The sequence below is a fragment of the Mauremys reevesii genome, linkage group 2 (assembly GCF_016161935.1).
Source record: "Mauremys reevesii isolate NIE-2019 linkage group 2, ASM1616193v1, whole genome shotgun sequence".
Lineage (NCBI taxonomy): Eukaryota > Metazoa > Chordata > Testudines > Geoemydidae > Mauremys > Mauremys reevesii.
In genome coordinates this window covers 57,740,480-57,768,136 of record NC_052624.1, presented here as the reverse complement: position 1 = coordinate 57,768,136, position 27,657 = coordinate 57,740,480, and the positions used below count along the sequence as shown (strand labels likewise).

The 27,657-nt window shown below is 41.8% G+C and overlaps 2 long non-coding RNA genes across 2 annotated transcripts in view; one reads left to right on the top strand and one right to left on the bottom strand.

Moving 5' to 3' along the window:
- The first annotated feature begins 6,906 nt into the window (after positions 1-6,906).
- Positions 6,907-14,230, top strand: LOC120398726. The gene is made up of 3 exons (XR_005594664.1): positions 6,907-7,032; positions 11,994-12,163; positions 12,533-14,230. It is a non-coding gene; the product is annotated as an uncharacterized LOC120398726 (long non-coding RNA).
- Positions 9,062-27,657, bottom strand: part of LOC120398725 — a 41,870-nt gene continuing 23,274 nt past the window's right edge. The window contains exons 2-3 of the long non-coding RNA XR_005594663.1: positions 22,060-22,512; positions 9,062-9,279 (exon numbers count right to left, since the gene is read on the bottom strand). This is a non-coding gene — a long non-coding RNA (uncharacterized LOC120398725). The remainder of the gene's footprint in view (positions 9,280-22,059; positions 22,513-27,657) is intronic.

The following is a 27,657-nucleotide window of genomic DNA, read 5'->3' as shown; positions in this document are numbered from 1 at the left end:
AGGAGTCTTCTTGGGCGAGGAGTCAGTGAAGAACCAAGATGATGTCACTCCTCTGCCTTATATAGCTTTTGCACATGGTGGGAACCCTTTGTTTCAAAGCTTGGCTCCCACGCCAGTTAATGGAAAAATACTGACATCACAAGATGGAGTCCAGCACCAGGCTGACCTGGTCACATGTCCCTGTAGCGTCATAGCAGCCATCCCTCATGGGTTGTTTGGAGCATTTACAGGAAGACTCACCATGTGGGAGAAGAAGCTTCTCCTAAGGCTATTGTTTCTTCCTAATCGCTCATTAACCTGTATGGGCCCTTCCAAGCCAGCCATCTAGACTGAGAATATTTTGCCTAGTGGGCGTTGCCCATGAATAACTACATGTGAAATAGATACATAGTCAATATTCATAACTTCAGATACAAAAATGATACATGCATATGTAACCACACACATCCTGGGTGTGGTGCTCTGTCCCATGTAGTGGCACCAAGACCACTTAGAGATTAATGAGTCTGCTACAGCCTGAGCTAACAGCCATGTGGCTTTTAGCTCATGCAGTAGAGGCTCATGCATTTAGCTCCAGCGGCCTCAGGTTCGATCCTGCCTGCCCACAACCATGTACAAATAGGATAATCATATTCAGCAAATCATAACCTTTTCAATGACATCTCACATGATCCGTCTTGCATAAAATATCATAATCATATCATAATAATTTATGAAGAATATGGGTGCAGTGTCACAACCAGCATGCCCAGTGGGCAGACCATGGCCTATCAATTCCCCAGTACCCCTGGAGTTCTCTCAGACGGATGGGGAGGTGGGAAGGTAGGGGGACCTAGGTCTTCCCTCTCCATTGGGTCCAGCCCAGGGTCCAAAGGAGATAATGTCTTGGTCACCTCTTTCTGATGCATCTGACCAGCATCCCCTGGGTTGCTTCCTACCTCCCCACTCTCTTTTCAATTTGGGGTGTGGTAACAGCCTACTTTCTCCCCAGCAGGAGTTCCCAATCAGTCCCAGTAGCTCAGTCAGTCAACTGAGCATGCCCCAGCTCTCTTCCTAGTGTCCAGTAATTCTCCGTGAGTAGAGAGTGCGGGAGAGGAAAAGGGGCAGGCCTCTATCTTCCTAGTTGGGTATTACCCATGGTCCAGACCCTCTCCTGAGGATCAGTTTGTCCCTAGAAGCTGAAAACCACCTTCCTCCCTCTGGACAGCCTCTTCTTCACTCTCTGTCTCCTTCTTTTATTTCATGGAGAAGCAAACTCACTTGTTGAGTCTCTGACCACCGAGCACTGGGCACCATAGATAATTAAAGAATTAAAGTCTTTTACTGTTCCAAGTATTCTTAAAGAATTTCAATATTGCGTTTTTATATAGGGCCCCATTTGCTTGACTGCCTGTAATAGGTTTTGCAGTGAAAATTTTGCTACTTTAAATCCTCTACGTTTTCATATGAATACCTCCTTTTGATCAACTGGCTCCTGGACCTTGCACATCCCACATAATCCATCTTTAGGTCTGTTTCTTAGAAACAAATTACTATTTAAGACACTATGGCCAGTTAAAATTCTAAATAGATTCACTTCACTCTGTCAGGGCCTTGGATTATATCAGCATTTTCTGCTCTTGGGAATATTTCCCAGAATATTTTCCCTTTGTTTCTTTTGCCCATATATCCTGCCATTCCTTTCTGAATTAATTTTTAATTAGATTTTAAAATTCCAGTTTATTTAAAGGGATTTCTATATCAATTTGCTCATGTTTGATAGCATCTTTTACTACTTTGTCTGCCATCTCATTACCCACAAACTCTACATGTGCTGGGATCTATGCTATTACTATGATTACATCTAACTACATCAATTCTGTTAACAGCAATATTTCATTAAGTATATAATTTCTGCTATCTGAAGTGCCATTTGTGTTCACCAGTAATCCTGATAAGGAATCAGAGAGGATGACCATGGCAGCTGGGCACACATCTATGACCCACCTTAATGCCAGCATTATCCTTGCCAGTTCAGCCTTCAAAATGGCTACAAAATTTGATAGCCATACTATTGTCTTGATTCTGAGCAAAGGAACACAGAATACTGTTCCCACTCTTCCTGTTACTACCCTCTCTGGAGCCATCAGTATACATTAGGCAGTAGCATCCCCACTTATCACAAAAGTATTTATTTGCTATATCTTGCACATTTAACCCCCCTTTTCCTCTTTTCATTTCAATACACAATTCCATATCTAGCTCAGGATGTAAATTTTTCCAATTATAATGGATTTTCCCAAAGCTATAGATTTTAATCTCTTCTAGGTCTTTCTTTTCACTAAGATCCTTTGTCGAAATTTTAACCCTACTCACCTGAGTCATTTTGAGTTTTTGTCCTACACACTGACGGCTTAATTCCCAGCATTGATCATATATTAATTTAGTGTTTCCTATTTCACGGTTTCCAATTACTTTTGCCTAAAAGGTTAAGTCTAAAAGCTTCATTCTTAAAGTAATAGGCATTTCACCCACAGCTATCTGCAGTACACACAGCAGTATTGTGTTGAAGGTACCACAAGCAATTCACAACACCTGAACTTGGACTGAGTTGAGCTTTCTTAAATTCAGTATTGATGCCAAACTAAAAGTCTGACACCCATACTCAATAAATGGTCTTATTAGCATTGTGAATTGTATTCCCACTGCTTTCTTAACCATCCTTGGCATCTGTAGCATCTCAAAAGAGGAAGGATATATGGCTTAATCCAGAAAATCTGGTACCCTATTGTCATTCTTTCTGACAGAGACCCTTTTACATGTGACTAGAACAGCTGCTGAGGGTTTGCTTCACCTCCTCTCCTGCTGATTAACCACTTAGCATAAATCACCTTATCATTACCTATACCTTCCTTTATTGCATCTTCAATCATTTCAGTCAGAGTAACATAAACTACCGCTCTGGTTTCCATCAGAAATTTGAGGAGCTGACAGCTTACTTTCAGTTTTCCTAGACCCTTAACCTTATGTAGTTTCCCCTCTTATTCTTTGTTTTTACATTCCACTAACAAATCACCACCTGTACTTCCTCAGCTCTTACTATATCGCCATCACATTTTTGAATCCACTCTGCTACTCTCAGGGGATTAATATCCCCTCTCTTCACATCTGCTAGCAGTGATTTCACAATTATGAAGTTTTCCCCTCTGCTCATTCCTTGCTGCTCCTTCTTCTGGATCTTTTTCTTTTTTTCTAACCTTTAACCAAGTCTTCTCCCTGCCATCCCCTTCAACATTTTCTAAACTAGCTTCAGTATCATTTATTAAATCTTCCATCTCTGTCTGTTCTCCTTCCTAGTCCTGTGGAGCAGCTCAGTCTTCAGACGAGGCACCCCTTCCCCCACTGCCAACCCCACTGCAAACTGGATCTACCTTTCCTTGAGCAAGCCAGCACTCTCTGGGTTTCCCAGCTACTAGACCCTCAGCAGCCCAGTCATCAAGAAACCCAAGCCTCAGCTTCCCTCTCTCTACTTAACTGTCAAGTCCCCTTTTGAGCAGATCTTCCTGTGATGCTTTCTAAACAGGTTACCAGCTCTGATGCAGACAGACCACCTCAGATCAGAGCAACAGGGCAATTCACTTGTGTTTGAATATCAAAGAAGGGTTGGGTGTGTCAATATGTATTCAAGCCAATTCACTTCTGCTGATAGAAATCAAGAGAGATACTGACAGTATTGTTTCGTCTGTCTGTATCCTGTACTTAATTAGCCTTAGATTGAAATGTATGTTAGTGTTTAAATGTGAATTTACTTGATGTGTAAAGCTGCATGAAAACTAATGAAGAATTGTTTCTATTTATCATATTGTGGTTAAATTATGGTTACCCACTGGAGATTGGAGCCTTTGGATTGTAAATGAAGGATCGTGTTGACCTCAAAGTGTGGGTCATTGTGTGCTCAACAATGGGAAATGTATGAACCTATGCTGTGATGGAAATGCTTGACAGACTGTTTTCAGCTATAAGAAGGAACCCTGGGAGCGATTCTGAATCTCTGATCTATTTGGATGTTGTCAGAGGGTATTCCAGATAAAAGACAGGGATGTCCAAAGCCATTTTGGGCAATCCTGAGAGACCTATGGGAAACTAGCAGATACCACATCACTGCTATCATTTGGACTTACAACCTCTGCTTCATCTGTTATGTACTTTACCTGCTTTAACCTCTCAATAACTCATTTCTTTTTCTTGGCTAATAAATCTTTAGTTAGTTTACTAAAGGATTGGCTACCAGAGTTATTTTTGGTGTAATATCCAGAGCATCCATTGACCTGGGGTAAGTGACTGGCCCTTTGGGGCTGGGAGTAACCTAATGTGAGGTGATTTTTGGTTTTAATAACCTTTCATCACAGAAGTCCAGCTTGTTTAAGTGGCAAGATGTGCTGGAGAGCTTAAGGGGACTGAGTGGCTCCATGGTGAGTCTAATAGCAATCCAGAGCGTACATTTGTTACTGGCTTGGTGGAATCTAATTATAGAATACTAAAACTCCTAGCAAATAAAATAATAATTAAAAAAGGCACTTATGTGGGGATTTCCATTCTACATCAGATTCCCCTTCCTTATATCAGACAGACCTTGAGCACCATTTGTTTAATTTGAAAGCAGAGATGAGAATAAATAAAGGAACCATTCAAAAGAGAAAGTAAATGCTAGGCCGTACTGACAGTTTTACAGAACTTGCCTTCCCCAATATAGACATGAAGTATGAGCCCCAGTTTCAGTAAATACTCTGTTTAATAACAGGAGACAACTCAGTGAAATATTTCCCACCGTCAGAGAACATTGAAAGTCAGTGGGCAGATCCTGGTCTCCACTGTGGCCCTTGTTTACACCCCTCTAAGAGCATATAGGACCTGTAAAGGGAATACATAATAGAATCTGGAGGAATCTTCCTGGTGCTGAAGCAGTGCTGGGATGGTGAAGATGCTCCTATGCAACCTCTCTCAGTTCCAGGGTAGAGGCTTCTGGGAACACAGAGCCTCCCACCTATTCTATGCTGCACAGCAGCCCTTGTGGCACTCACCTCATGACTGCCTAAGTCAGAGTAGCCCCTAATAGTGGGGTGATTTTGCCACTAGGCCACTCCAGGTTCAAGCCACTTTTACCTCCCCATGTCCACCTTTCCCCTCTTGTATTTTGGCTTCTCTAGTCCACTTCCTAAGAGGTTCAGCAAAATATCTTACTCAGTATATAGGAAATCCAAGAGGAGTTAATCAGAATATCAGATATGAAAAGATTGCTTTACACACTGAGGCAGGAGAAGGATCCATAATATCTCAACAATTTAAAAAAATACATTGTGGGCTACCAAAAACGGAAGGTCCGATGTTATTCACAGTACGTGTGCTATAAATACAAAACCACAAAAGGTCTAACTACAGAAAATAGAATACAACAAGGCATACAGTACTGTAGTTTGCATGAAATCTACCTGATAATGGAAGTGATTGTAAAGGATACAGTCATATCTAGAAGGACAGAAATACTAAACTAAGTAAATGTCTGACAGAATGGAAAACAATTACAGAGGAACTTTGAAAGAGGAAGTGACAGTTTGTTGATATATGTAAATTATTAGAACTGGTTGAGAATTTTCCATCAAAATGTTATTGCTACAGAAAATGTTGATTCCCCAAAATCAACATTTTCTGAGGGTAAATTTTGTTTTTGCTAAAATGTCTAAATTTTCTGTTGGGAAAATCCAAATCAAGTATTTCATTTTTGGGTTGGGTTGTCTTGAATTGAAACATTTCAGTTTGTCAAAGCATATTGAAATATTTTGGGTTGGTTCAGTTTGACATTAATCTGTGTCCGCCTGAGTTGTTGTGATGCTTCATAAGAGTTGTAGTTCAGGTAACTCATGCCCCTATTCTCCCGCATGAGCGAAGGCCCCACGACCTACCATGGAGTCTCCTCTAGTTGATACGTCATGATACATCATGGACATCCTGTGAGTGTGGTGCATCATGGGAGATATAGTAGTCCGGACAATTAGTCTGGCATAGAGAGGAGACTAGGGGCCTGAGGAACCCAAACTACAGTTCCCATGAGGCATTGTGGGAGGTCAGGGGAAGCCCATATTAATGTCAAATTGACCCATATGAAACAGGTTGTTAAAACACATGAAGAATGTTAAAACTTGTTTTGGAAATGTTTTATTTTGACATTTTTCTAACAAATCAAATTTTTGGAACTTTTCTTTCCAGATTTTGGGGGGGGGGAGATATTTCAACTTTTTGTCTCATTTGGGGGAAAAAACACAAATGTCAAAATATCAGAATTTTCTGTAGGATGAAAATTCTGATTTTCGATAATCGTTAACATGATGCTGTAGGCCCAATTTTCCTCTAACTAATACCATTTCAAATCAGGAGTTGATCCACTGAACTCAAGAGAATTATACTATTGTACAACTTGTGCATCAGAGATAGGAGCCCAGGGCACTAACAGTGTAAGTGACTGATGCATTTGAAAATGCATTTTAGCTTTCAAGTAGTGTAGGTACTTTTGAAAATGTTATCTTTTGTCAAAAGGATTTACAAACCTAGCGAGAGAAGAAGTTATCTGGCAGGTGATGAACAAAGAGAGCCAGGATAAAGTTTAGAGAATTGTATAGGAAGGTACATGGGAGTATAACTAGAGAGTAATGGAATGGGATGATATTGAGCAAAACAAAATTTAGGCAAATATCAGCAGAAATTTTTAAGACTAAGCATGATTTAACTGTGCAATAAAGTCCCAAGAGAAGTAGTAACCCTGCCACACTTCAGTTCTTTGGAACTCAATTGCCTAATAATAAAGATGGCCAAATACTTTACAATGGCAGGTAAACATCATCTCTATTTCACAGATGGTGAAATTTAGCTACACAGCATGACCTGCCCAAGGTCAAACATCAGCTCAGTGGCAGAGCTAGGAATTCAATCTGTGTCTCTTGACTCTCAGTTCAGTACCCAAAGAATTGGAGATTATATGGAAGTATCTGAATAAACAAGGTGAGATCATTTTTTTGAATATAACAACATATATATTTTATATAAGGATAATGCCAACAGTGCAAGATTATTCCATCAAAATAAAGGAGACCAGAATTTAAAATATTGTCCAAACAAACAGATATGCTGAAATTCCTTTGGTAAGAGGTCAATAAAGTCTTAAACCTCCTGCATCTCACAGAGAATTGGTCTAATGAACATGTAGTGAGTCGGCCTGGCTCCCGGCCGCACCTGAGAGAGAGGAACCAGAACAGCCACCTCAGTGGGCGGAGCCATCACCACCTGTCCCCGCCCCCCGGAAGTCAAGGGGCGGGACAGGAAGTATAAAGGCACGGCCCCAATGCTCAGTTGGAGCCCGGCGGCCGGAGAGGACAGACGCTCCTGCCCGAGCTCCTGCTAGACCGAGCCTTCCCCGAGCCAGGTACCCGGAGGTGAACGGACCGAGCCTTCCCCGAGCCAGGTACCCGGAGGTGGACGGACCGAGCCTTCCCAGAGCCAGGTATCCGGAAGAGGACTGGCCGAGCCTGCCCCGAGCTCGGTACCCCGAGGAGCTGTTGGAGCATTCCCCCGACCCAAGTCCGGAGGAGCCGCCTGAGCTAGCCGGCTCTCAGCACGGCGAGGAGCCCATGGTGTTGGATCCAGCGCCTGACCCCAGAGACGAGCAGGTACCCGAGGAGGGGGAGATGGAGTGGAGCCCGGGGGTAGCCGACCCCTGTCAGGCTGAGGGCACTGACATGCCCATGTCAGTGTGTTGCGGTCAGGACCCCACTGACCGGCGGCAGTAATAGCCGCTACTAGGGCCCCGGGCTGGGACACAGTGGAGTGGGTGGGCCTGTGTCCCCCCTGCCACCGCACTCACGGGTGGCAGACTCCCCCTCCCACCAGCATTCAGGCAAAGAAGCCTGCACTTACCTGCTGTGGCTCAGCGCCTGACACAAGGGCCTGAGCCCCTATATTGTGGTGACTACTCAGCTCCTGCTACAAGGACCTGAGCCCTGGACTAATGCTGGCTCCTCAGCCCTGACTGAGGGCTTGGAGCTTAAACCTCTGACTCTGGGTACTCAGCTCCTGCTGTAAGGATCTGGGCTAGAACTATTGTTTGTTGCCCCGCCCTGACTGAGGGCCTGGGCTTTCTGAACTGCTGCCACTGCTCAGCTCCTGCTACAAGGACCTGAGCCCCTTGAACTATTGTTTGTTGCCCCGCCCTGATTAAGGGCCTGGGCCTCCTGAGACTGATGCCGCTGCTCAGTTCCTGAGGCAAGGACCTGAGCCCTGAACTGGGATTACTGCTCAGCTCCTGCTGCAAGGACCTGAGCCCCTTGAACTATTGTTTGCTGCCCCGCCCTGACTGAGGGCCGGGGCTTTCTGACTGTGTTATTGCTCAGTCCCCGCTGCAAGGACTTGAGCCCCTTGAACTATTGTTTGCTGCCCGCCCTGACGGAGGGCCTGGGTTTATCTCAGTGACTCTGTGTGCTCAGCCCGGACTGAGGGGCTGAGCTTAGAACTGTTATTTGCTGCCCCGCCCTGACTGAGGGCGTGGGCCTTATTGATTGCTTGCCTTTTGTTCAGCCCGCCTGAGGGGCGGAACCCCTGGACCTTCGGAGACTGATAACGAACTGAGGCCGTGTAGTGAGTCGACCTGGCTCCCGGCCGCCCTTGAGAGGGCCGAGCCCCCCCCGCACCGGACTGTTACAGAACAATAAATAATGTCTAAAAGCATATGATGCAATATTATTTAGAAACAAGAGTCCAATCTCAGGACAGATTTGAATTCAATAAAGTTCAATAAATGGAGCATGTGACTGAAACCACTGTGAATATTTATCCTTCCAGCCAAGCCACTGGTACTTGATTGGGTCAGCAGGTATTTCACACTTGGATGCCTTAGATTAAAAAAAAGTTACAGTTCTGGAAATAAAAGTTTGAGACACTAGAAATGATAAAATGGATTCTATTTACATTACATTTATACAAAGTTCAGATTACAAAATATGTACCAAAAAGCATAAGCCAAGCTCTCCAACCCCATTAGGTGGCATCAGATCTCCCCCATTTCTCTGTTCACCTTCTATAGGACGTCCTCAGTCTTCTCACCTTCATTTCTTGGTCTTCCCTAAATCTAGCCTCTTCTGTTGCTTTCAGATTGTAGCAGTAACACTTGCTTGGTACATATTCATTCTATATTCGCATGTGGATCAAGTTCAGCACCATCCTGCAACTCTGACACCAATGGAAACTCTGTTGTATCTGAATGAAGGGGAGAAACTACAATTCCATAAATCCAACAGACCTTAATCTCTTTCTACATAGACACATGTCACCACAGTACTCCCATTTAGCAACAATAACAACTTATAAAAACATTCTCCCTTTCCCAGTTGTAGGAATAAAACTTGAATGGATAGTAGTTTGACAGTGTGTGTGAAGGTAACTATGTATGTGGAAAGCTATTGTGAGAACATTAAGTCAAGAGATAGGCTTTGAATTCATTTCTGAACACTGAAATCCATGGCTATTACCCTACCATATGGGCAGTTCCTGTGAATATTCTGTCTCTGGCACTCAAACCTCATGCTATTGGCTGACACATGCAATAATTCTATAGGTACGTAGCTGTGGAGGAACGTCATGGTCATGAAGGCAGAGAGGCGATCTTTCAGGTAGTTCAGGTCAATCCTATTGAGCACTGAGAATATTAGCACAGAGACCTTTAACAGTGCAAAGGTTGCTGTGTTGCCAAAATAGACAAACTGCTGCATTTCTACCAGTTGGAGCCATTTCAGGGTGTGATGATACTTCAGTGATATAAATGATGAGACACAGTAATCAAACCTGGAAGTCACAAACAGATGGACTCTGGGATGTGGGGCCCTATCTACCTTTAAAAGCAGATGTCTCCCCTAGAGCTGGCTACAGGAAACACAGCAAAACCACTTAGCTTCTACATTCCCTTTTATCATCCCTCTAGCCACACTTATATAAAGCTAGCGGTGAAGGGGAAGCATTGCAGTACGATTAGGAAACAGCCCTGCATGACCTGAGGGGTCTTTTCTAACTCTAAACTTGTAGCGATGAGTCTATGACAGTTGTATTTTGGTTTTCACTTCGTCTTTCATATTATTTAATACAAAGCTGTCACTAACCAGTACTGGGTCTGAAGAGCACTGTGGTGCTATTTAACATGAGCTAATGATGTACTCCCCAAAGGATTTTTCAGGAAGAGCAAACTGTCAGTGCAATTACTGGAAAGCCTACCTCAAAATATTTCTGATAAGGAGGTTCTCACTCTTCCTTCCTCCCAAGAGACAGGTATCAAAAAGCAAAGCACTAAGATCAAGGGGCATTGCAAAAATTGGAATAACTAAGCATTTGCAGGGATTATATATACACACTATGGCAAAACAGGTTTCAAAACTAATTGGAGAAAGAAGTTAGAATTTGAAGCTAAAGTTGGAGCCATAGTGAATAGATAGATAAGATTAGATTAGATATCACACTGCATGGTTGATTTCATGGAAATGAAGTGAAGGGAAGAGCTGTGGAAGTAGAATTGGCTGGAAATATTCTGATGAAATATTTTCCACACACTCATGGCTTGCAGGCTCCTAGGCAGCCTGCCTGGTGGGCTGTCAAGGAACGGAAGCCTTGGGAACCCTGCATCTAATTTCCCAGGGCTGCCAGTCTCCCTGCTCCTCAGCAGCACACCAGGCAGGCTGCCCAGGAGCAGGAAGCTGGGAAGCCGAGGAAATATGGAAGCATATTTCATTTCAGAAATATTGTTGGTGTTGGTGTTTCTGAAACTGGAAGTACACAATTCTTCATTTCAAAGATTTTGGATTTTCAACCTGATTCAGGACAAAGGTTTTTATAAAAACAAACAAAAAAAACCCAATTTTTTTTTCATGAAAGTCCATTTCCTGGCCAGCTCTAGATGGATGTCTCATCACAAAACAATCAGAGCTGGATGAGAAGAAACAAGATGAACAAAACAGAGGCTTGAAAGGGGAGACTACACATCTGAGCTGTTACAGAATCAAACCCTCGCGCCCTAAATAAAGTCCTGATTTGATCCATAACTCCATAAACTCAAGCTACCTCATCTCTGTCCTCTCTCATCCCTTTACCATAATTGTTTTCTGCATCGTGCTTTGTTGTATTTAACTTAAGGATCAATACTGTAAACACTAGCAACATAGCAGTTACTACTCTGAGTGATCCCACTGAGGTCAATGGGAGTATCTTTGTGGGTTTGTGCCCCTAAATTGTAAACTTCATGGGTCAGGGCTGAAATTCTGGCTCTGCTGAAGTCAGAGACAAAATTCCCATTGACTCCAATGGGGCCAGGATTTCACCTCATGTCTTTAGTTTCTACTTAAAGTGCCATGCACATCTATGACATGAAATACAAATGTTAAATAGTGATGTCTCTGCAAAGAGGATATTCAGTCAACAGTAAGGGTCCAATTTTCACTGAGCCTCATTTACTGAGCCCACAACATTTGCAAGTCTTATCTATTTGCATGTGAAGTTCAATTCAGATTTCACAACTGGGTAATCTTTACAAAACCCTAATCTACGGGTACATACTTGTCCCCTATGTTTCTCATCCCCTAATTGAGAATGATAAATAGTTGAAAGTAAATAAGACTTTTCCTTTTAAGAACAGTTTTCTTTATCCAGAATCCTAGTTTCTAGAAACAATCCAATGTTCTCAATGACAGCTCTTACATTGATAATCATTCTAATGGGGAAAACAATTCAGCATTAATTCAGACTATAATATGTAAGTGATACACTTCTCCCCCCCTCACCCATAAATATGCTTCTAGTATAGGGAACTTCTTAAAATATGTTTTTGGGAAAGATATTTTAGAAGTGTTAAAAAATCCCAGAATAATTTATAAAATGTCAATATATTCTGGTGTCTCAAGCTAATCTACAGTTTTGCCTCTCCTACCTAGGCTTTGCTCCAGAATTCTTCCCATCTTATGAATACATGATGCTGCACTCTGGGTTGGCAAAAAAGATACCTGTTTATATCCAAAACGGCATAGTGTGGCAGAGAAAGTTGTGAAGAGTTTCATTCATTGGGTACATGGCTTCACTTCTGGACTCAAACAGGAGAAATATGGTACAGTTAATATACAGTGACTGGTTTGTCTTTTGCTTTTTAGATAATCTCATTGAGCCAAAATTTTAGAAGCAAACCCTGAAATCCTGATGGACAGAGGGTCATGCTAATTTCCTCCTTGATGAGTTTATTACCCATAAAGTGGGTAAATTAGTATTAATCTATAGAACTACACATATACTGACCAGTGTGCCAGGAAAGTGGCAACAATTGGTCAAGGAGTTTTTGTGGAGTTGTTTTAAATGCAATTATTCCTTTGCACTGTGCATAGGTTAGTAGATGTTAAATTTGAGTTTCCCTCATGTCTTCTTTATGTGTAAATCAGTGTAAATCACAACCGTTATATATTTTCATATTTGCTTTCCTTAGGTTATCCTTAGGTGGAACTCTACCTCTGAGTTAGAACTTAATCAGAAGCCAAAAATGATGACCCAAGGACTCGAAATGGGGTCACTGTGCTGCTGGAGGTGAAATCTTTGTGACGACACAGCAGATTGAGGTCCAAATACTGATGTTCATTAAAGACAGTCATTTTTCCTGATAAGATCATAAAGTACACAGCTGAGGAAGGCTACAACGCTCATAGGTGCTGGCTACGTTAGCTGCACCTACACTGAAGTCAATGCATTTGCATCAACATGCAAGCAGAGTTTGTCTCATTTTACATAATTTATGCCTCACTCTGCTCTAGTCATAACACCGAGTTTTTTGACCTTTTTAATATTTCATGTTTTGAGTAGCTAGTAAGGTTCTTCCTCACTGATTACAAAGGTTGAAACAAGAGAAGAACTAAAATGTCCATTGACTCAAATTAACAAAAAAGACAAAATACCAAAAAAGTTAAAGCAACACTAATTAATACAAAATATGAGACACTGTTACAGATTTGATCTGCCGTTCAAAGTGTTAAAGTTCATAGTCAATGCAGTTACATACATTAGTCTATAGATAAGTACAGATTGATTCATAGACATACGCAGAAACAAGCTTGTCTCTAGTGCACGTTTGAAGGAAGCAGTCTCATCGTGAATCGGACCCAATTAAAAAGTGCTTATTGATTTCACGGTGGAATGAATGTATAAACCAGTACATTATGGGCCAGATTTATTCGTAAATTCCAGTGCTTTGTACTGCTCTGCTGATGCAAAACAGCTGTAAACCACCTGAGTTGGTAATTTCAGATGGTTTTACTGCTGTTTTACATCACCAGAGCAGTGTAAAGTCTTCAGAAAATACTTACAAATCTGCCCCTAAGTGTATAACAAAAATGAAAAAGTAGGTCAACCGCGAGCACTGACGTGTGCACCATTACGTTATGTGGTTTCATAAATGTATTTTTGTACTGCATGAAAGATGGACAGAAAACCTTTTCTGATAAATACATATCACAGACGTGTCAGTTGTGTAAAAACCATTCCATTGCTTAAGTGATGACAATTTAGTAAATGTGATCAAGATGCAGCAGCTCTGTTTGCAAGGGGTCTCGGTGGTGTACTGAACTAGTGTGCATACATGTGTATTTGCACACAACTGCCTTCTACTAGAATCAAAAATGTTCATCTGTGTTCATAGGCCCTTAGTGCTAGCTGCTGGCAGAAATTCTCCTGTAGAGGAGGGGAGTGTGGTTTTGGAGCAGGAGAATCTGGTTCCTCTCACCACAGTTATTAAGAAATTTGAGTGACGATAGCATGCAGTATAGACTCAACTGTGAACTCAGATAGCTATGGATTTGTTATAGCATAATCTACCACTTACAAATTTTAGTTACCATTAAACAGTTGTATAAATCTTGTAAATCTATGTTTTAATCTCCAGTCTATTCTTTTCTGTACATGTACTAACTCCCACTGAACTCTAAATTTATTTTTACTAAAATGAAAAAAAAAATGAAAAAAAAACCCCACCCACCCAACAACAAAACCTCACTACTACCCCAAGTACCCCACTACTCACCTCCTAGGGCTCTGTTGGAGATCACATTTTCAGAAACACAGAATTTACTGTTGTAATTTCTACTAGGAGGGCAGTACTGCCAAACCCAGCTGTTCAAAATTGATAAGTTACACATCCACCTCAAAATCACAAGATTAACTTAAAAATCATATTATTAAAATAATAAAATGTTTGGCTCTTTTTGTTTGCCTTTTGCTTTTTAGCCTTTAGGGTTCATGTTTTCCCGAAAATGATTTAAAAATATATTAAAAATAAAAGCAGAGATTCTCGCTAATCACTTAACTCCAGGAACTGGAGTTTTAGAAAAAAAACACCCAATATTGCCAGACTTGCAATAAAATTGCAAAAGATGGCAATACTGGAATGTGCGGGAGTCATGAATTCATATTCCAGCTCTGTCTCTCCCCAGAGACTAGCTGCTATCAAACTATACCATCTATGTTAGCATATTGAGTGGAATAACTGCAACAGAGGGGCTCCACTTCAGCTCTTTAGTCTTCCTGTGGGATGAATGTGTGTGTGTTCCATGCAAAGCCAGATTATTCATTGACGAATTACAGACCAGGAACACATCAGTCCATGGTGATGAACACAATGCAATAACCTAAATAGTATACATTCATTGTGCACATTTTCACACACATTGTTAACACTAGCACATATACACAAATGATAGACTTTGCATATGCAAACTCATGCTCTAAAAAGTGACTATGTAAAGATAGCACCTTCTTGCCGAACAGGTCTGCTCCCTGAGTATATTCAGCATCACACCCACTTATTTTAGTGACTAATATAAGGCTGTGTCTATGTGATGGAGATCATACTGGCATAGCTATGGCACCGCAGCACTGACTGTAGCATAGAGGGTTTTCCCCCCTCCATCAGTGTAGGAACACAAGTTCCCCAAGCATTCTTCCCTCCACCTAGATCATCTACACTGGGGGTTAGGTTTGCATAGCTATGTGGCTCAGGGGTGTGGATTTTTCACACCCTGAGCGACACAGCTATGTTGATTTAAATTTTAAGTGTAGCCCAAGCCTGAGTTTTAAAAACTTTTCACTCATTAGCCCTGTATATTTGTAAACATTTTGGGGCAGAGTTGGTCTGTCAGTACATGTGTTTTCCATAACTAGCACAATAGTAACCTAATACCCAGAGGCTAGTGGGCTACCACAGTACAAAAAATAATAAATAATAGAATCAACAAGTTCTGAGAGAGTGAGCTAGAATCTAACGTGGCTCATGTATCATGCGCAGAATTGTTAATTGAGTTCCAGCTGTAGAATTTTTATTGCTGATGCTGTGTGAGCCTGAAAGGACTCAGTTTGACTTGTGGTCCAGATAGAATTTAATTGGCTGGCAGTTAGAAAACTTTTTTATTTTTACATTTCAGCAGGTTTCGTCTGGAAATCATTGACAAGCATGCATATGATCTATCAAGTCTTAACACATTAAGCAGCTCTAGGATAGCTCTCTCCAGGTCCAAATAAAAATACCAGTCTATTGTCTCTATACCAGTATACTCCTTTAGAAAATGTTTTACTTAAGCACAATAGACTAACTGGCCTTGAATGTAAAAAAATAAGAAACTGTGTGTGTGTGCATATGTGCGTGCAGGGTGGGGTGGGGTGCTCCTTTTAAGGAACCAAACCTTTAATATTTCTGATTAATGTATTGAAATGATTGACACTGGTGGTGGTGGGGCAAAGAGAGGACAGAGAAGGAAGGAATAACTACTGCTCACTCCTCCATTGGTAGCTGTAATTTATAGCTTTCAAAAGTGATGAGCGTAAGCAAGTTTCTAGTGACATCTCATTTAAAAATAGCTTTAAATGATAGCAGGCCAAAAATTAACTTACAAGTTAATGGCTGATTTCAACTGAAACACAGTGTCTGGATTTTGAAGTGTACAGACTGACTTTTTTGTTATTGTAATTTATGATTTCATTCTCCTCTCTCTCAAATGAGGCAAAATGTGGCGAATATATAAATCAATCTGTAATGCTTCGTTAACAGTGTAATTTTTGCTTATCATGGCCCCCATGATGGTAGCATCTGAATGCCTCACAGTCTTTAATGTGTTAAGCCTCACAATACCCCTGTGAGATACAGAAGTGCTATTATCCCAATTTGTTGGGAACTGAGGCACAAAGAGACTAAGTGACTTGCCCCAGGGCATACAGGAAGTCTGTGACAGAGCAAGGTCTCTGGAATCCAAGCTTAGTGCCCTAACGACTGGACTATCCTTCCTATTATTGAGTAATACATTCTTTTAGGGAATTATTTAGGTGCCTTTTTAGGAAATCCCCTCCTCTAGAAATAACTGTATTTACTATATAAAGTTTTGATCCTGTCAGGTGTTAAGTGCCTTCAACTCCCATTGACAATAGTGGGAGTTGAAAATGCTCAACACTTTACAGGACTGGACCCCAAGTCTGTTCATTTACAAGGTTTGAATGCTTCCGTGCTTCTGTTAATACTCTGGAATGTGTTTATGCTTGTTAATCTGCCAGATGAAAGCGTGATATACAGTACTATCACTAGTCCAATGATTCTTCATTACTCTCTGTAGGAGACTTTCCAGTCATATATCTGAGTTGTTCTTTTATTGGAATAAATAAAGTTCCACATCTGGATTTTCCTTAAATCCTAAATATTTTGACAAATCACTTGATTAAAGGCCAAATTTTCAAAAGCGGCCCAAAGACTTGAGCCCACAACTTTTCATGCCTATGGTTCTGATTGTGCTCCCAGTGGGAACAGGAATGGGCTCTTGTTTTTCACATGTACAACTCAAACCATACACACGAATGGATTAACTATCTGATTTACGTGCAGAATTCAAGTTTTTGCACATGTAAAGGTTGGACATGAAACTCTGCCAGAGGAATTGTAGAAGGCAAGATGAATGCCTTTAGGAAAATCTGACCTGAGAGGAAAAAAAATATATTTAGGAACCATCAAGACAGTTGTGCTCCTCTGAGACAATGCAGATACAAAGGCCAGAATGAAGAATGTGAATGAGAGGCTGTGAAACAAATTTCTAGAGGAGATTAAATGAATAAAGACTCTGACCACCATAAGGAAATGCTGCAAACAGAGGCGCCGATTTTCTAATTTCCCCAGGAGTGCTTGACACCTCTCCACCCCAGGCCCTGTCCCCACTCCACCCCTTCTCCCAAGGCCCCACCCCACCTCTTGCCGCCCCTGCTCTGCCTCCACCAGCCTCTTCCTGTCCTGTTCTGCCCCCTCCCCCAAGCACATCCTGCCCTCGCTCTGCCCCCAGTGCCTCCTGCACACTGCTGAACAGCTGATTTGCAGCAGGCAGGAGTGCAGGAAGGTGCTGGGAGGGAGTGGGAGGAGCTGATCAGCAGGGCCCACCGGTGGCTGGGGGAGGATGGGGGGTCGGGGAGCTGATTGGCAGGGCTACCGATGGGTGCTGAACACCCACTATTTTTTTCCCCCGTGGGTGCTCCAGCCCTGGAGTACCCACAGAGTAGGTGCCTATAGCTGCAAAGCCTTTTTTATTAAACAGTTTTTCCACCTTAAACAGAATGATATTCACATCAGCTCCTTTTATCTGCCCCCATTTTGGAAAAAAAAATACTCAGCCAAAACCTACCCCATGCAAAGCTTTTAATAACCAAAAAGAGAACCGCCATAGACTCTATCAAGTTCACCAGGAGCTATTTTATATAGAAGATGCTCAGATACTACAGCGATAGCCAAAAGCATAAAAACATAAGGTGCAGGAACGTCAGTTGTCTAAAGATTAGTGCTATTGTTATGGCTAAAACTGTACTGCAGAGTCTTTGGCACTGATAATACTTTGGGCATCATATTGTCAAGGTAATAACGTTACTGATTTTGTTTTAAAACGTGGTCCTTTAATTCCATTCACAGATTAATGTGACTCTCCAACCGAGCAACTGAAGCAGTCCCAACAGATGTACAGTAGGCTGTTCAGTGAACAAATACATTTTGGCACATTTCACTTTCATTTTACACTTGGGCTAGGGGTCAGATAGTGCTGAGCTGCTCTGTGGGCTAAGTTACCACAAAATGTGTGTGCGCGCACACACACACACACAAAATCAGACTATGCCCTGTATGTGGGTTTGGGGATGCAATATTTTCCTCATAGCCTCACTTGCCACCAGACAGTGGAAGCAGCCAGGCAGTCCACCCTGAAGAAAGGCATTAGCAGTTGCACTTTCCCCTCATTTCAGGGAGCTCCAGGAGCAATTGCTCCTCCCTGAGGTGGAATGGCCCATGGAGGGCTCCCTGTAATGTGGCTGCTCTGCATTGCATCAATGCAGGGTTGCACCTAAATGGCTTGACCAGTTAAACGCTGGATTTGTGTATGCCATCTCTGCCCATGTGTCTATCCTGATGCTAATGAGAATCATAGACACACAAAAGTCTATGGGATAGTTTGTTTGTCAGTAAAAGCAAACATCCTTAATTGTCATTAGCTCATTTAATTATACAAGGCTGTGCCTGATACTATTATTAGATGACCTCAATTTACTTAGACTTTGATCCTTCAGACACTTATTAGTGAGCGTAGTTCAGTTCCCCCACCCACACAAAATCATATTTCCATGCAGGAGTGAGCTATTTGTCATCGAGAGCTGCAGTCACAGTCGCTGGCAATAATGACCTCTGTTGGCACTGAGATGTATGAGAAAAATGTGAAACTAAAAACTGAAGAGCTCCCAAAGAAGGGAAAGGGTTGATTGATTTTCCTGTACACTGAAAAATATGTTGAATGTTAATCACGCTAAAAAATGACGTTTATGGAATGTCTGATTTAATACAATCAACTCCTAAAACAATTTCATTTAAAAGCAACCCTCTCTGTTTCAAATCTCAGTGACAAACTGTGCACCTATTTTAGCAAGAATATCGTCTCTAGCAATGGGAGCGCTTCCAAAGGTTTCTAGTCCAGTTTAATTGAGGCTAATCCTCTAAAGGGTCATAGCATTACCAGAGGCTTGTTTGAAAGTAGGAAAAACTTTGATAAAGCCCCTCTGGACTTATTCTCCTAACAGTTCCTTACAACCCAAAGGGTCCATGACACTAGCAACCCCACCTCCTCCTAAGAACAGGCCCCAGGTTTTCGGGAAGATACTACAACCTGATATCTCCTCCAATATCTGTAGGGGGGCTTGGTAGTCCTTCTTCCCCACCAAGAAACATCTGGTGTTGTCCCCATCCATCCAATGAAGGATGGGAGTGACTTGATATGGCTAGTCCCTCTCCCTTTATTATTATTTCTTTAAAAAATGCTACTGAGGTTAGAAAGTCAAGCACTCAGAAATTAAATGTCAGAATTAAGGTTGCCCATGCAAGCTTAATTTACCCCCATTGAATTATATGATCACATGCTTTTTCCCCCACGCCAGGAGGCCCTTTCTTTGCAGATCCTGGAGAGGCCATAAACTCCTCTAATTCTGTGCTCCCTCGTGTCCCAAACTACTCTTCTAAGGACATGATTGGCCAGCAACTCCTCGAGGTTTCCTGATTCTCTGCCTCCCTTCAATGGGTTTCTTCACAGAAGGGGGCAATGTGGTCCAGTGTCTCTATTTTTTGGACAACTCCGTTAAAACAGATGAGGAGCAGATACCTCCAAACTATCCTTAGGTCTTGTAGAATAGTATTGGAATCTTTTACATTCATATGTGACAACTATTACATGAACTGAACAAGGGAAAAACCCGTGGATTTTACCTCACTTAAATTGCTCACTATTGCAAAAAGAATGCACAGCAAGGCTGCTTTGAGTAATTACAGAAGATGAAAAAAACCCACTGCTCCTGTCCCCTGAGAAGACACGTAGTGTCTGAATATCAAAAGAGAAGATAACAAAAAAGAATTAGCAAGACAGAATTTCTATTAACTGTGGGATGTTCAGATAATATTTCAGATATTTCAGTTCTGATAATTTGGCTACGTCATTTGTAAAATCTAAGGGCTATGTCTATCTAATATTATCATAGTATCTAAGTGCTGCTATTTAGGCTTTTGTAAGCATTGACTATTGAAGTCAATGGGGCTACTTGCACATGTAAGGGCTGCTTGTGGGAGTAACAGTGTGTACAACTGGACCATAGAACAGCCATGGCCAATTAAACAATTGGCCTGATTCTCCTCTCTCACCAATTTTACAACCAGGTAACTCCATTGGCTCCAATAGAGCCCCTCCTCATTTATACTAGCTAGTGTAAGCTAAGTGGGCATTAAGTCCCGTGTGTGTAACAGCCACCAAATCATTCCGTGACAGATACCAGACAAAAGGTATATGTGGTCTCCTCATCCCCAATGCCACTATGGGCAGTGGGACCAAACCGAACCTGTGGAATGTGCTGCTCAGACAGAACTGACTAGTGAACGTCTGCTGTCAGCAGTGCAAGGGCAGATGACTTTATTGCTTCGAACTGCTGTAACTGGTGTTCCATATTTCTCAGTCTGATCTTTTTAGGAAGGTAATAACAGCATTCAGTGAGTTCATCTGGGGATTATACCCAGTGCTTCCCGCAACTGGCCTCTTTGCTTGTCCATGCACATTTGTAAGAGCTATACATTATTCTGTTCTGGATTTCCCTGGGCTTTGGATCAGGCCCCACTTTTTTTTTAAGAGCAACATTTCAGCGGCTATATTATTATGTGTGGCAGACAGTACACTGTCAAGAATGGGCTCCTTACCATGATATTTTGCCAATACATCATGTGGAGCTAATGTAAGATCATAGGGTCTTATGATTATTTATAATAACTGTAGCTCCCCCTTGCCTCCCAGGATTAGTAAAACCCCATTTATTCCTTGGTCTTAAGGGGTTCTGTTGTCTACCTTTGGATCAATGAGCCCCTGGGTCCAATGTCATCACATATTTGCCAGTCAAACTGGGAAATTACTAAGCGATTGTCTACACTACCGCTTAAATTGATGTAACTTACATCGCTCAGCCATTCCCCTGAGCGACACAAGTTACATCGACCTAACACCAGTGCTCAGTCGATGGAAGACGCTCTCCTGCCAACGTAACTTCTGCCTCTTGCTGAGGTGGCATAATTATGCTGATGGAAGAGCACTCTTCTCTTGGCATAGCGTGTCTTCACCAGATGGGCTACAACGACACAGCTGCATCAGTGGAGTAGTGTGGTAGTGTAGACTAGCCTTGAATGATGAGAGGTTTTGTGACAGGGTTGGGGGGACCTCATCTAGGGTGGGGTGAGTGTGCCTCGTCTCCCTTAGGTGTAAGCATGCAGAGTGTATGTCTCCATAACCAAAGTCAATATACTTGCCTCTATTAGCGGGGCAATGAGGTCTCATGGCCGAAGTCAATGTATTAGGTCTGCTCAGCGGGGCAGTATTGACCAATGGCCAGAGTCAACAGATCCTCCCTCTTGGCAGGGCAGTGGCCACGGTCAATTGATTCACCCCAGTTTGCTTGGCTATAAGGCCTGGGGACCAAAGTCACTGTATCTGCCCCTGTTAGCAGGGCAGGGTGGCACAGGGGACAGAGTCAATAGGTTTGCCCCTCTCAGCAGGGTAGTAGGGCCTCATGGCTGAAGTCAATTAGAACTGCCCCACTTCGCAAGGCAGTAAGGGCTAGTGATCAAAGTCAATGGATTCACCCCTGTTTGCAGGGCAGTATGACCCAGTGGCTACCTCCATTCACAGGGCAATAAGGCCTAGTGGCCAAGTGGCCTCAGTTGGGGTAGGGGGCCACCATGCCCAGAGAGGGGGGCAGTGGTTGGCCAGGAAGGGGGACCCAGGCCCTCCCTCTCCACTGGGCCCCAGCCCAGGGCCAAGGTAGTGGCAGGAGCACGTGCTACTAAGTCAGCAGGGGAGAGTCCGACCAAAACACAGTGACTCCATACTCTGGTTCACCAGCCCCCAGGCCACTATTTGTTTCCCCTGGGCTGCTTCCTACCATGTTTCTTGCTGCTTCGGTCTGGACATCTTGGCTGTCTCTGGGTTCCCTGGGCTGTGCTGTCCCCGGCAACTCTGTACTTTTCAGGGCCTCTGTGGGTAGTTTGGCATCTGCCTGGGTTGCAGCATCTCCAGCTCCCATGGCCTCTGGCTTTGGCTGATCCGTGGCTGGAGCCTGTAGCATGCATTCTTACTCTCCAGCAGTAACTGAGCGGAGCTGCTTCTTTTTATACTGGTGCATTTGGAGCATGCCCAGTAGAGTTGAGGGGGCGTGGCTTCCTCAGCCTACAATGTAGGGTTCCCCTCTCAGTCCGGTGTGGGGCGAGTGCACCCTGTCATAGGTTTCCTTAACATGAAAATCACAGAAGAGGTTTACAGTTGCATTATTCTGATTAAGAGCTGCTGAAGTCTGATGTGCTTTCACTTGCTGAGAGGTGGGAGCAGAGGTGGAACTCTGAAAAGATTAAGTCACATAACTTCCTAGAAACTTTTCCTTAAAACATAAACGTCAAACATTTCAAGACTGATATGTAAAAACTATTCTAGTGGGTGATTTTTACAGTAGCAGTTATGTTCCCAGCACTCCTTGGAAGCCAATAGGAGATAGATGCTGTATGTGCCTTTGAAAATCTCCCCCCTAATTACTGGCTTTCCTGAAGGTACACAACACAGGCAACTTCATTTAACCAGCCCTGGTAGTAACATCTGTTTCATGTCTTTTTTCTTACCACTGAGCAGTTGTCTCCTCCTACTGCTACAGCCTGATCCCTTGCAGCCATTTCCTTTCTCCCAAACACTGTGGTTGTCTGAACCCAGTGCATGTGTCTGCCTGGACCCAGGCTTTATGCAGGCTATCCTGGGCCTACAGTTAGGTGTCACTGTATGTCAGTCAGGTTCTTGGCCTGGTAACTCTGCCTCCTTTTCCCTGGCCTAGTCCTCACAGGCTGTGCATGTCTCAAGCATACAGGTTAGACAGACCTTTGGAGTCCGTGCAGCCTCGCTCCTTTCTGAAGGCTCTGGATAAGCTTCCAGTGTTGCCAAACAAACATTTCACTTTGTCATTTTTCCCCCACCCATTGGTTCTGAGCTGGTGCCTCTGGGAGCTGATTCTACTGGCAGGGGGCTAGATAACTAAATTCCATTATTTACCAAAGTTAGATGCTCACTATGCCAGTCTGTCACTGATTTTCTCTAAGAGCCATAAGCTACAATCAGGTTTTATGCATTTCATTATTTTCTCTGACTTGAAAGAAAGTTCTGTGTCTGAAATGATGGCAGGATATAGTTCTGGGATACTTGCACTGCTTTGTATTAAATGGCCAAAACCTGCTTGGTCACCCTATTCATATGACAAACCTCAGTAATGTCAATAGGATTATTTGAACTAGTGAGGATTTGGCCCTAATTTTGTAAACAGATGACTTAAATTCAGTGATGTAGTGATTAGAAGGTAAATTTATCATCCATATTGTACACTTTGAAATAATAAAAAAAATCAAAATAAAACCCTTTTATAGTTGGAAAATTCTAAAATGTTTTAGAAGTGTTACATCAGCTTTTCATTCATGTTATTTAATTCTACATCTAGTCACCAGTATGAATCCTACATTTATAATATATATTGATTTGTTGACTAAAATACAAAATACATTTTAATATGGTTTCCTTTTTTTAAAAACTGTATTTCACTTACTCAGGTCTGCAGAAATCCACATTCTTTTCAGCTGACCGAGTATAATGTGTTCCAACCCTTGTATTTCATTGAGAGAGATCTGCTGTCTCCACAGGAAAAAGTTGGGAAAGTAGTAACCTCTGGAGCAGAATTTATTCTACTATAAAACTAATGTGAGGTTCCAACATTTTTGTATGTGTATAATAAAGCCCTTTTATAGCAGCTTTTTTTATTCCAAAGTTTTAAAAATACAAATCACTAGTGTTTTGTCAATGGAAATGAGTATAAAAGATGTTGTAGCTCTCTTTTAAAAGTGGGTCTGTTAACCCCAATTTCCACTATTTATATCCAGATCACATTCAATAATCTCAAGAAACAAATAATTCTGTATATAACTCATGAAAGAGAAATATCACTTCACATCTTCTGTGCAACGTTCCACGTGGCATCTATTACAGTGTATTAAAATACTGATAATTTTTCAGCAATATTGAATCTCAGCCCTTTAATTCTGTTTGAATACCCCAATTCAGGAAAGCACATACTTAACTTTAATCACATACTTATGTTTAAAATTAAAGAAATGCTTAAGTCCTTTCTTGAATCTGGGCCTAAAGGAATAGAAAATTAACCATACAGTAGTACACAGATGAATTAAAGTAATTGCTAATGGAATTGGGTACTGAAAAAAATGCATAAAAGCATATTTATGCTATCCCATATTGATAAAATCATTAAGGTGTGCATGTAAAATATTAAAGACGTTGACATGCCTGCTCATGCTATAAAGTAACTTAACAATAGATAGTTGAAAAACTGAACCATACGTGGTTAGACTTTTATTGTGATTTTTAACTTATAAAACATTATTCTTTCCTTTCCACTGTATTATACATGGGCCTCTGAACTTCTGCTCTATGACCGTTCACTGAACTAGGGACCATTTTTTAGTGAAATGAAAGAAGAAGAGAAGAGGTAAGGGCGAATTATGTTTTAGTCAGGAAAAAAATAAATGCTACTCTTTTGTTTTTTACTTTTCTAATTAGATAAAATAATTTGTCAAGGTGCTTGTGTATCTCAGATTCATCAGTATTTCTGCTGATGTTCAGTGCTATAAATGCACATTTCCCTTCTGGCGCTATTGCCCTTTCTGATGAAGATGAACCTGAGACATTCAGCTGTGCATTATGAAAAAGAGTTTGTTTTCTTCAGATTTCACTCTTTTCCTAGTTTCATGATTTTCAGGAACAATAAAAATGAATACAATTAGAGGAAGCTGGCACTTCAATGAACGCTTGGGGGTATAAAATTTGGAAATACAGAACTGAGAGGAAGATTGATCTTGTGTAGAAGATATTAGACTGGGATTTAGAAAATCTGGATTGAATTCCTCAGCTCTCCTACCAATTTTCTGTTTGACCTTGAGTAAGTCATTTTAATCATAGAGCTGGTCAAAACAATTCCATCATCAAAACTTTTTTTTAAAAGTGCTTAAATAAAAATGTTTGTCAATAAAAATTAATTGTAATTTCTGCCCACGTGTGGACTTGTAGGCTCTAAAGTTTTACATTGTTTTATTTTGGAATGCATTTTTTTTACATAATTCTACATTTGTAAGTTCAACTTTCATGATAAAGAGATTGCACTACAGTACTTGTATTAGCTGCACTGAAAAATACCAGTTATTTTGTTTTTTACAGTGCAAATATTTGTAATAAAAATAAATATAAAGTGAGCACTGTACACTCTGTATTCTGTGTTGTAATTGAAATCAATATATTTGAAAATGTAGAAAACATCCAAAATGTTTAAATAAATGGTATTCTACTATTGTTTAACAGCACAATTAATCACCATTAATTTTTTTAATCGCTTGACAGCCCTCGTTTCTACTGGGGGTTCCTGCAACCTTTAAGACTGGCCTTCCATAGACCACCAGTGAGGGACTCTTGCTTTCCACCTGCACAAGGTACATAGAGGCTGAAGGTTCCCCCCACACCTCCTTCTTGGCCCACTGATCACCACACCAATCATATCCCATAGGTCTTTCCTCCAGTTTACTTTGCTTCTGGCTCGTATCAACCCCCATGAATTGTCCCCCTAGAGCCACAATCTCAGAATCCCTCTCTTCTGCTTGCTTACTTTGCCCCTTGTTCAGGACTCTTGGGGTATGTTCACTCATCAAGGCTTCCTCTCTCTCTTCAGTTTGTTGTGCACCTGTGCCTTGTCCATGGCTTACTTCTCCTTGGAGTCAGCCAAGCCTCTGCCCTCCTTCTCCTCTAGGTGTTCCTGGTCTAGCACTGCCTGCTTCACTGCTCCCTACTTGAATTGTTCTCGTCCCAACAAGTCCTCCAGTATGTCGGTTTTCTCCAGGCTTGTTACACTAGATCTAGAGTTATTACACATTGAACTGCAGTGACCAGGGTACTACTGCCCTGTCACAGTCCTATAGCAAGAAATGTCTACAAAAAGAAGATTTTAATGAAAAACATCCTCTATGATCCAAAATGTAGCCTGATGCCATGTTGCGCAGCCGTGGTTGATTTTTGTGTGTGAGTTTTCTGGAAGTAGGTGGTTTATTTGCAATGTTTAAAGGAAAACTTACAACCCTTTTTATTTGATGTTTTCACCAGAAATCCAACTCGCCTGCGCAAAATTACCACTAGTGTAAAACATCTGAAGTCAGTGTAATGAGCAGCATCAACGCTGAATCTGGCTCAGTCTCAATTCCATCAGCCCTGAGTAATAACATCTTTCTCTCTGCAGGACTTACGCTGTTCTTTTGAAAAATCATTTAAAAAATGACAAGATAATTGTATTCTACACTTCAAGACATTGGCTTCAGAGATCACAGATTACATTGTTTTGTTGTACAGTGTTCTCTGAAGCCACCCATGTCAATTAATAAACAAAATTCAATGTATGTAATTACTTCTTCTTATCCCTCTCCTGTGGGTGTCTATAGAAATAAATCAATCTCAAAATGAAGACAACACACTAACAAGTGTCACTTCTCACTAAAGGCAATGGGAATTGAAAGCACTGAGCACCTGGCAGACAATGCTCAGCAGTTCACAGAATTATTCCCATAAATAGGTCCCCCAAAACATGACAGTCCCAATTAATAAGGACCAATACGTACATATGTTCATTTTGGTAGATGTCATACATTTAAAAGTACAATGAAATAAAGAACCCCCCTCCAATAGATGCCCTTATACTATCCTAGGGAACCACTTTAAGGATTTCAGATAATATTTCCAGCACAGTTTGTTTGGCCTTTGGCACACTGTAAAATAACAATTGTCCTTTGTAGTCCTGAGTAGTTGCATAAAAAAGGTTTCACTATATATTTATATTTTCTTTCCCAGAATCTCCCATAAGAACAGCCATACTGGGTCAGACCAAAGGTCTATCTAGACCAGAATCCTGTCTTCTGACAGTGGCCAATGCCAGGTGCCCCAGAGAGAATGAACAGAACAGGTAACCATCAAGTGATCCATCCCCTGTCACCCATTCCCAGATTCTGGCAAACAGAGGCTAGGGGCACCATCCCTGTCCATCCTGGTTAATAGCCATTGATGGACCTATCCTCCATGAACTTATCTAGCTCTTTTTTGAACCTTGTTGTAGTCTTGGACTTCACAACATCTTCTGGCAAGGAGTTCCACAGGTTGACTGCATTGTGTGAAAAAATACTTCATTTTGTTTGTTTTAAACCTGCTGCAATGGTTCAATTTCTCCTACCAGAGGCCACTTTTCCATCACTCCATGTGCAAACAAACTACCTGGACAAGCAGTGACTTTTCCACATGCTGCAGTGGGTTGCTTAAGGCTTGTTCACCTTTTTTACCTGCCAATATCAATGTACCACCTGTCTCCTCCTGCATATGGGACAGGAAAAGAACCATGTGGAGATTGTCAGAG